The 10,233-nt window shown below is 32.8% G+C and overlaps 1 protein-coding gene across 1 annotated transcript in view; it reads left to right on the top strand.

Annotated features, from left to right (window-relative positions):
* Positions 1 to 1,463: 1,463 nt before the first annotated feature.
* LOC111064506 (transcription factor AP-2-epsilon) overlaps positions 1,464 to 10,233 on the top strand; it is a 156,702-nt gene continuing 147,932 nt past the window's right edge. Inside the window, exon 1 of the mRNA XM_039442353.1 lies at positions 1,464 to 1,622. The gene's annotated coding sequence lies outside the window, so the exon portion shown is untranslated. The remainder of the gene's footprint in view (positions 1,623 to 10,233) is intronic.

Genomic DNA, 10,233 nt, shown 5'->3' with positions numbered 1-10,233 from the left:
AAAGTTAGTGTCTTGATGAAGCATCAAATTTAGAGGTTGCTGTATAGGTAATAGAATCGCGATGCTTTTATTATGTTTTCCAAAATTGTGAGTACTGGAAGTTATATTATTCAAGGCAATCATTAAGTTATTAAGACAACAACATCAGTTTTACTGTTATTGATACTGTAATATTCTGATTTGACTTGTAAAAATTAGCCTAATTATTATATTGAGTTTTCTATTAATAATATTTTTTATGAATGAAGAAATCAATCAATTCAAACAGTAATTTTAGATTTTCGCAGTTACGGTTGTTCCTCACTTATAATATGTATTGTTCTAGAAGCATAATTGTTCTGAAAACCTGAGCAGACAAGTGTACAGAGTATTATCTGTACATAATTTAATTCTATATAATTCAATTAATTAATTTAATTTAATAATATAATTTAATTTCATTAATATGGAAAGATCTCAATATGAAAGGAATGGTTAGGTTTACTTAGCATAAATATGCTTCTACAACAGCACAACTTCTTAATAGGAAAAACGTATTGTCCTATGAGCATAATATTCTGCTAGCGTTAGCGAAGGAGTGTGGTAAATTTCATAAGGGAAGTTTACTCTCGTCATATCAAGCTGCATACAGACTTGAACGTCATGAACCCGCGCATTTCGCTTTCATCAGCTGGTGTTATATTTATTATAACTGTATTTGTAAAGAGACAGTATGATACAGATTATAATAATTATAGCGAAATGTGCGTGTTCATAGCACATAAGTACGCACCTCTAGGAAAACAAAACTTCATAACCAAAAAATGGACTTTCTTATGAACGTAAACTGTTTGCTAGTGTTAGAAAATGAGTACAGTGTGGGAGACTATCCGTTATACACTGTCTTCTAATGAATTTGTGCTCTAATTGGGAGACAAAGGATACCTTCTAGGAATGTTTACAAATTTGCAGTGTGCAAATGTGTGAGCACTCCCATAAGGAACAACGGTTGAGTTATTTCGGCCAAGATTCATTAGGAAACAGGTCTTAGATGGTCAACTATGCTCCTAGGAAAACACGTTTTGAATAGGACGGTTTTAGCTCGTTTATTCTACCGTAAACATCACTAGCACACAAGGATTGGATGTGAATAAATGAAAGAACACTGTTGCGTTACTACGTAAAAGTGAGGTTATGTGACAACCTGAACCGCGATGTTACTACCAAGGGCTCAAGTTTCCAACTGAGAGGCATGAAGCTTGCAGCAATTTCCCTCCCTGGAGCAGCCAATCAGAGACGAGAAAGGCGTTACCAGACCAGCCAATGGGGAGCCTTTATCTTGGGGCAGTCATAAAACAGACCACCAATAGCCTGGCCAAAGGGGCAGGGGAATTCCCCTCCAGTGCTATTCTAGCCCCTCCACCGAGCGCGCATAGCTCCAAGCTACCCTTCGAGAGAAACTGATCCGTTTCGTAGCCTACAGTCTTCAGTCGGGCTTCGGATGTAGTCACATGAACCCCACAGGGAAATTCAGCCGCTGTGTGTGTACCGTGATAGTTTGTGCTTCTTCTTGCTGTGCTTTTCCCCCCAACGTGCTGTGTGACCCCTCAACACCCCACCGGATCTGCTCTGCTCTCACCGAGGTACACCACTCACTCTCTCTCACTCTGGCAGAGATTCATCTCTCTCACTCTTCACTCACCCCTTCTCATTGTTCACTTCTCTCCGTACCCAGTTCCCAGTTTAATCATTAATAAAAATGTTGTCCTCATACCAAACAATTCTTTCTCCTCCCATTTGCCAACAATGTCTCCTACTCCACTCATTAATTATTATTTTCCCTCGAATATCACTTCAATTATCATTCTCCTTCATAAACAAAACCAACGACTCATTTCCATTACTACATTTTGGAATGATACTACACACCTAATCCAATCAGTTGCTCCAGCATTGTTGTGATTTGAAATGTGATATTAGTTTTGATCTGATTTGTGATTTGATCTGTGACATCAAGTGTTTGACTCCGTTTCAACAAAAGTGAATACTGTATATTACAACATTTAAATAAATTCGTGATATGGTCCATTCGCCTCTCTTATATAAGTGCAACAAACTCGAGCATTTCCGGTACTATGATGTTTTAAAACTACTCCATTTTCCTCACGGATCATTCCATGCATCTCTCAATTCTCTCAAAGTTCAAACTCAACAATTTCCGGTACTCTGAACACTTCGAATTCACTTCGGTTCTTGAAAGTGCGAAATTAAGAATTTCCGGTTCTATAAATTTCGAAATAATGAAGTTCATTCGGATTACTTCCAATAATAATCGCGATCAGAATACTGCGTGTCATGTCATTGATAATAGTGTATATTATTTGGAGAATGTCGGAACTTCAGTTCGTTTTTATTTAATTCTCAATAAAAAAGCAAATATTTCTGGAATTCACAATTTCAATGTCACTCCACTACTTTTTAGGAAATCGTGAACCGGGTGGAGTGCAAAACTATTTATTTCACATGGAGAATTGAAAAATCGGGATGTGAAATATAAAAAGCAAACATTTCTTGAATTCACAATTATTTCAAAGTCACTCCACTACTTTCCTTTCGATAATCGTGAACCGATTGGAGTGCAACTATTTATTTCACATGGAGAATTGAAAAATCGGGATGTGAAATATAAAAAGCAAACATTTCTTGAATTCACAATTATTACAGTTAATGTTTTGTTTTGAGCCAGTGAACCAGAGTCTAGGTTTTATGAAAGTATCAATGTAAATGTTTCATAAATCTATAATTCAGTCAGATTAACAGTGCTGCTGCAATATATTTTCAATCGTGGAATGAGCAGTCGTTTTCTCACATACCACTCTAGATCTTCAAAAGGTCTCAAAAACTATATTGGAATGTGGTGTGTTAGATATTGTTAGCAAAACATTGAAACTATCAAATATCACAGCTGGAGTGATAAGTTACTTTGTTCGAAAAATAAGATTAGAGGGTTGAGATTAGATAGACCGGGAGATGAACTGTTATGAAAGGAATTCAATAACTACCTCAGTTATTCTTCTGCGTGATATTATTTCAATCTATGAATAAAAAATATATTCATCCTCATCTTCTTATCCTAATTCCCTCACCAATCATAATTTTATCTTCTCCTGTCTTCACTTGAATTAATTTCATTCTAGTTACTACTCTGCCAGAGGTTATTTATTTTATAAGATTTCACTATTTTCAAACAACTGATGAAATTGATCAATGGATATTGTAGTTATAGCAAGATATTCAATCTAAGTTTTCAGACCAATGCAAATATTAGTAGACTTCTGTCTCCTAAAACCATAGCGCTTGGTCTGAGTTTAAAAACTTTGATTGTTTGGTCTGTATCCTCCAGTGAATCTTTCTTTATCGAAAAATTTAGTACAATATCATAACTTCAGGATATCAATTTCAAAAAGTGCTTTAATCTCATATTGCTTTTCAAAAACCGCAAGCATGTTGATTCCCTGTACAGTAACCAGGATGCAGTAGGCCTATTCTAAGAGTACTTATTTGAACATGTTTTTCAATCTTAGGGCCATTTGCACAGTGACAGTTTAAACTAGATTAAATCCGTATCAAGTAGTCTCGTTTGTTATTATTTGTTTCACTTTGAGTTTAAGCCATCAGCTGATTAAATTCAGTTTAAGTTTTGACTGTGCAAACTGCCCTTAGTGTCGATCTTGAAAAACTACATATGCGCTTGCATGGGACTATTTGAAAATACTCCGCCTAATAAATTAATAGTACTTTATTTCGAAATTCAAGTAGGCCTACCGTTTAACTTATAACTTTGAAAAATTCGTTTTCCAGCATACAAACAAAATCTTCCCGCACTGTGATAACTTTAAAGAGTTACTATCAATTCTTATTAATGGGTAGTGAATATTCAGTACCGTATTGAAATTGAGCTTTATTTATATTCACTCGCCTATTTATTTATTTATTTAGGAGCTTATTCGCTAATAGCTTCAAATTATTTTGAATTCGTTTCATCTGATGATATTTCCGAGTCATAGCCTATCAATGTCAATATACACCATCTACGTTTAAACTGAGATTCATCAGCTGTTTGTTTGATCCCGGAATGAATTATTATACTAAATGCGAACATATCTTCCAATAAACCTGGATAAGCGTTAAACTTTCCTATGGGCATAGGGAACAAATTTATGTTTCTTCTATTCTTTGTAAAATTGTCAAAGTTCGTGAACCATTTAAAATGTAAGGAGGTATTTACAGTGTTCAGTAAAAACAAAATAATTCGATGGAATATTTGACTTCAAAATTTCAATTTTGATAATTAACAAATGTTTTTCCAATTCTTTGTAAAATTGACAAAGTTCGTGAACCATTCAAAATATCAGGAAGTATTTACAGCGTTCAGTAAAAACAACATAATTCGATGGGATATTTTGACTTAATAATTTCAATTCTGATCATTTTTAAAAAGATTTCAAAACGTTTGAGTGAAGAATATTATAAACGGTTGTAGGCCTACCTACTATTTACGTTGGTCCATCAGCGAAGATTCACGTTATGAGAGACATAAAATCATAATAATTATCAATTTAATTAATTTATTTATTTATAAATTTTACAAAGGAGCACTGGTCGGGAGAGAAAATCTGAGGATACCCCTTGTACTATTTCTTTCTCAAATTTAGATAACATTTTAAAAGTCCTAAATAGAGTTATGATTTTACGTTTCTAAAATTTAGTCCATTTTTACTCAAACACAACGAAAAACTCTAATGTGATTAAATTAAATGCGGAATTTGATAAATTTCTGCTTGAAAAGCGTTTCATTGATTTAGTACATTCTAAGAGATATTCTATAGAAATTAAGCAAATCTTATAAAAATGTCCTATTTAATCAGAGCATTCTAGAGAAAAACATTAATTTATTTCTAGAGCATTCTAAAAGGCATACTCTCACTAGTGAAATAATCTATTGACTTTAAACAAAACTGATCGTGACCTGTCTCTTATTATTAAACTGTAATTCAGTAGAAACTACAGTTTTTGACTTGGTATTTCTAGTATTGAGTTCGATATCTTGATTGTTATTAACCCGGAAACCCAAGAATTCCATTCTTCGAATACCTAAATGATAGTATTTCATTAGCACAGACAGTCGAAAGAAGGGGTTTGGTAACAAATTATTGTACAAGTGTATGTTAATTGACTAATTAACCCCTCACACTCAATTATTCTACCCCTCTTGATGCCAACCATCCATACTTGCAGGTGTAATTAGGACTCCCTAGTATGTTATTATCTTTCTGATTTAGGTCTGCATTATTGACATTTACACTCTTGTGAACTAGAGAAGTTATTTTTGATGTCTTGATATATGTTTTAATCTAGCTAGCAGAGATCATTAGGAATGTCAATATGGTAATGCTAATATGGTTGAATATATTCATGTACTCCTCATTGTTTCATGTATCATGCTTTCACAACACAGTGATTATAAGCTAATTGAAAAAAGTCGTGTACCAAATATTCGTTTATAGCGGAGAGATAATACATTGAATTAAAATTTTTTATTAACTTCATTTTACTCACGAAATGATTCGACATTTTTATTCGTTAACTATAACATTTTTATTTGAGTCATTTACTTGATAATGGCATAAAAATGTCGTAAAATGTTCATTCATCTTTTCCATTTTAATATCTTCAGCTAAAGATATGAACTTCTCACACTTAGTTGTATAAAACATGATATGACATGACATGTTTGTATAAAACATATATAGAATTGAAATTCGGGAAAAGCTTCAAGCCACTGATGTATTTTAGAATCCGAATTTCTGAATATTTCAATTAACAAATAGATTTCAAGCTTTGAATTGAAGTTGCCGAAATAGCAACCCAACCGCAAATTTTACTATCACTGAACATTTACCGGTAACGTAACGTCCAATTTATTGACATTTGCTCAAGGTTATAAAATGAGTTGAAAATCAAAACTTTTTGTTTGGAAAAAATAGGGAGCAGTGAACTATGGAAGATTTTTTTATCTCTTTTCCGCCCAAATCACATCTGGTGAAGAAGATTCTCGAATCTTGAATCTTGAGGTAAAACAGGACCCAGTAAACTTTGCCCAATTCAATGTCTTATTGTTTTGTTGTATTCTTAACACAATATTCAGGATTGACAATTTTTTGAACTGAATAGATATCATGAGGAATGAATATCATGACCGAATTTGCAAATACTGATTACAATAGATTTCCACATTTATGAAGCTCATTATTGTCAATAGGCTACTACAGTTTAACTACTCCACAAATTCATTCAGTCAGATTTCTGAACTTATCTTGTAGATCATGAGACAATAACCAATCAGTTTACCCAGGACCAATGCAACAAAAGTAGACTGAAGGTGCACAATCCCAGATCACTAGTTTCTTCGAATCGAATAATTTTCTTCTCTATGTTTCTCTATATTTCACAAACAACAGCAAGGAAAGATGATCATGTAAAAATGAAAAACCGTTCCATTATAACAAACTTGAATTATTATCTCGTTCGTTCGTGCGTGTCAGGTGATCTACACGCCAATATTTGAATAGTGTTCCACTGTTCTAACAGCTTCGTCATTAAAGATGAAAAGATCATGTCTTGTGCATTCTGGAGAAAGACGACATTTTAATAGGTGATCAGCTGATTGGATATCGCAGTGCGGTTATTTATTTTAACATTATTTAATTCAACTAGAATTTGATTGAGATCAACCGATATCAAATAGAACTGTTTGTATTTTAATTTCCAATGGAAAACGTTAGGTCCCTTATGATTTATTAATAGTATAACTGTGCTGTTAAATGAGTTAAATGATTCATGCTTATCCGGTTATTATCTTGTTTTAAAGTGGGATGAAATTCAAACTGTTTTCATTGAATGAATGAGGAGCATTAATGTTTTTATTCATTTATTTATCCATAGATAATAGATACAATCCAGGTAAAGCAACTGTCTTTCGCCCAAAAGTGCTTTAAACCTCTTTAAAATATACAGTCTAAAGGTTATGTAGATTGTTATTTATAAGAAAACTGACAATTTGGGTTGATCTCACTTTCTCGATAAACTCAAGTTTCAATGATCAGTTGAATATTGTATGTTGGAACAACAGCAAACAACTGACTATGTAGATTGTTATTTATAAGAAAACTTACAATTTGGGTTGATCTCACTTTCTTGACAAAATCAAGTTTCAATGATCAGTTTAATATTGTAAATTGGAACAACAGCAAACAACTGACTATGTAGATTGTTATTTATAAGAAAACTTAGTTTGGGTTAATCTCACTTTCTTAAAAAAGTCAAGTTTCAATGATCTGTTGAATATTGTATGTTGGAAGAACAGCAAGCTACTGACTATAATTTTTATTTATTCATTTATACTTATGACTTTTATCGACAGAGAAATCCTTTTGGATGTTCTGCCTTACCATATTACCCAATGTCATTTCCTATCAACACTCAAGTTTATAGGTTATGTATTGGGTTCTTCATGTTTTCTCACTAAAAATTTGCACTGATTTCCTAAGTTGATTAATATAATTACTATAATTCTATGAGAATTCTTGTGATTCCATGAAAAACTCAATTCTTGAGCCAATAATGAAATCAACTGAGTAACATTGGACAACATTAGATTGTTGTGATATTATTATCATGGAACAAAATTCTACAACCATTTAAAAATGTTGAACCTTGCTATTTTCATGCAGGCTAGTATTCAACAATGGTCACTCAGCTGGAGATTTTGAATGCTCTCTGTGCCAGAGAGTATAGAATTTGTAATAATTGTAAATTTTTTGGTGATAATAATGTGAAATTTTCTTCCATGTTTGGTTTTGAAGCATCTAAATTTAAAAATCTACTTGGTGATAAAAATAAAGAACTGAACATTTTGTAAAGCGAACAACTACAAGACTTGACCTATTTCGGATTATGTGTAACCATATCTGAATTTGGGAGAGGGATAGCACAAGGTTACCTTATTTTTTCTCTACCTATCATTTTTGATAATGTACTTATTGTATGAATCAATAAAGAATAGATAACTATTCATTTATTTATTCATTTATTTTTTTATACAATTACAAATCATATAAATATGGTCGGGATAGAACAACAGGCATAGCCCAAATTATTATGTTCCCAAATATTGATAAATGATAAAATGTCCGAAAAAATAGCTTATGTTCTTAGTGAGGAAAGTTAAAGTTCAAGGCTCTGTCCAAAAATATATATGAGGAAAAATTTTTGAATTTAGAATGATTAAAATGCCAAATTATAGTCGAATATTGCACTTAATATCACCGCACTTTGAATAAATTAAGTTATTTCAGAAAGTTTTGAAGCCAAAAATATACAAACAACTTTTCACTAGGCTAATTATACTGTACTACATTCTATACTCTAGAATGTAGAGCAGAGAGTATATGATGTGTGCTATATTGAATTGTGTTCTGCTCTGAACTAATGGATCGAGCATCTCTTGACTTTCAGTCATCTCATCTAATCCAAACCTTGATTTGTAAATTATAACAGCTACTGTTATAAATTATATTATGAAAGTATTGTGACTCATATTAGTCACCAAACTTGTATCAAGCAAAATATGTTTATTTTCAAGTAATCTATTTACGTGCTAATGGCCCACTTATGATAGAAACAAATTATTTCGATTCTAAGATTCATTTTAGACAGAGAGGAGCGCAGAATAAGTGGTCAGTGAATCAACTTTCCATCGTGGAATTTGCTTGAACCAATTTCACTCATAACAACAATAACTGTTGCAATATAACAATAAAAGTTATATCTATATATAGATGTTATATTCACCATTGGAAACATTCGTTGACAGTTGAAATTCAATTACTTAATTGGCCCGAATTATTAGCCAGTGTGATCTGTGGTGGATTATAACAGAACAGAATTATTCACCACATTTTATCAGTAGACCCCTACAACTCATTTTGAAAATTGACAATTATGCATCACAATAATTTTCTCATGTAGAATATCTTCTAATTCACAACAAATGTAAGCCGTTTTGGGTGTATCCCGTAGCTTAATTTTGTATATACATTGTATTGTAAATATGTTTTGCGAATAAATGAATATAAATATTAATATAAACATACTTTTTATGATGGACTAGCAGGAAACCCGTAAAAAGTAGAAGTAAATTCGTATGGCTTTTTGTTGGTGGGGAGTCCCTTGCGGGAAGGTCCCACCGCCTGAATATATAATTTAAGCCGTCAATGGGCCTTGAGACTGTCATACTTCAGCCGGGACCGACAATTTAACGTGCCCATCCGATAACACGGGAGTGATCTGGTTAAAAAACTTTTAGTAATGAGAGGAAACCCGTGATTTTAAAACATGAAAAACTAAAAACTCGACGTAATGAAATCTTGAAGAATTGAAAACAGGCCTATAACGATCCTCGGTTAATTAAGAATCTATATGCATAATTTCAAGTTAATCAGTCCAGTAATTCAGACGTGATGATGCGTCAAACATTATTTTCTTATCCCGTACGTGTATAACCCAGTTCTTTCCTTTATTGTACATACAATATCATCCTCAACTATGAATAATTGAGAAAGAAACAACAGGCTCAAAGCCCAAACGGTTCCCTTCCCAAATTTGGATAGAAATTGTCCAAAAATAGGTTATGTTTACACTCCATGATTTTTGTCCAATTTTGAGTCCAAAATAGGAATTTAGAATTTAGAAAAGTTGAAAACCAAATTAAATATGAATACTTCATTAAATCATCACTGATAACTGAAAAATACTGTATTAATAATTGAAAATTTTAATTACTTTGACAAACGGTAATTTCTGTTGTAGGCACATGATTATTATAGTATAGAAAATGCTCACATGAGCTATTTGCTTGTACGTGGGTGATGGGAATGTGTATTGGTGAATTGATGAGATGATCAAACGTCCGTAACATCGGCGGGATTCGAACCCACGAACCAGGCAGTGCTAACAGAGCGAAATTTGCAACGCTCTTTACCACTAGACCAGACCAACCCGGCCGGCTACATTTAGATTCACTTAGATCTGTCAGCATACCTGATACATAGCACCAATGCTTACGATTTAACCAATGCTGACGTGAAGTGAATCTTATTAAACCTTTGAATACCAGAGGCCACCTGAATAATA

This window comes from Nilaparvata lugens, chromosome X, assembly GCF_014356525.2.
Source record: "Nilaparvata lugens isolate BPH chromosome X, ASM1435652v1, whole genome shotgun sequence".
Lineage (NCBI taxonomy): Eukaryota > Metazoa > Arthropoda > Insecta > Hemiptera > Delphacidae > Nilaparvata > Nilaparvata lugens.
The sequence above is the reverse complement of the archived record's forward strand: the minus strand, read 5'-3'. Positions and strand labels throughout refer to the sequence as shown.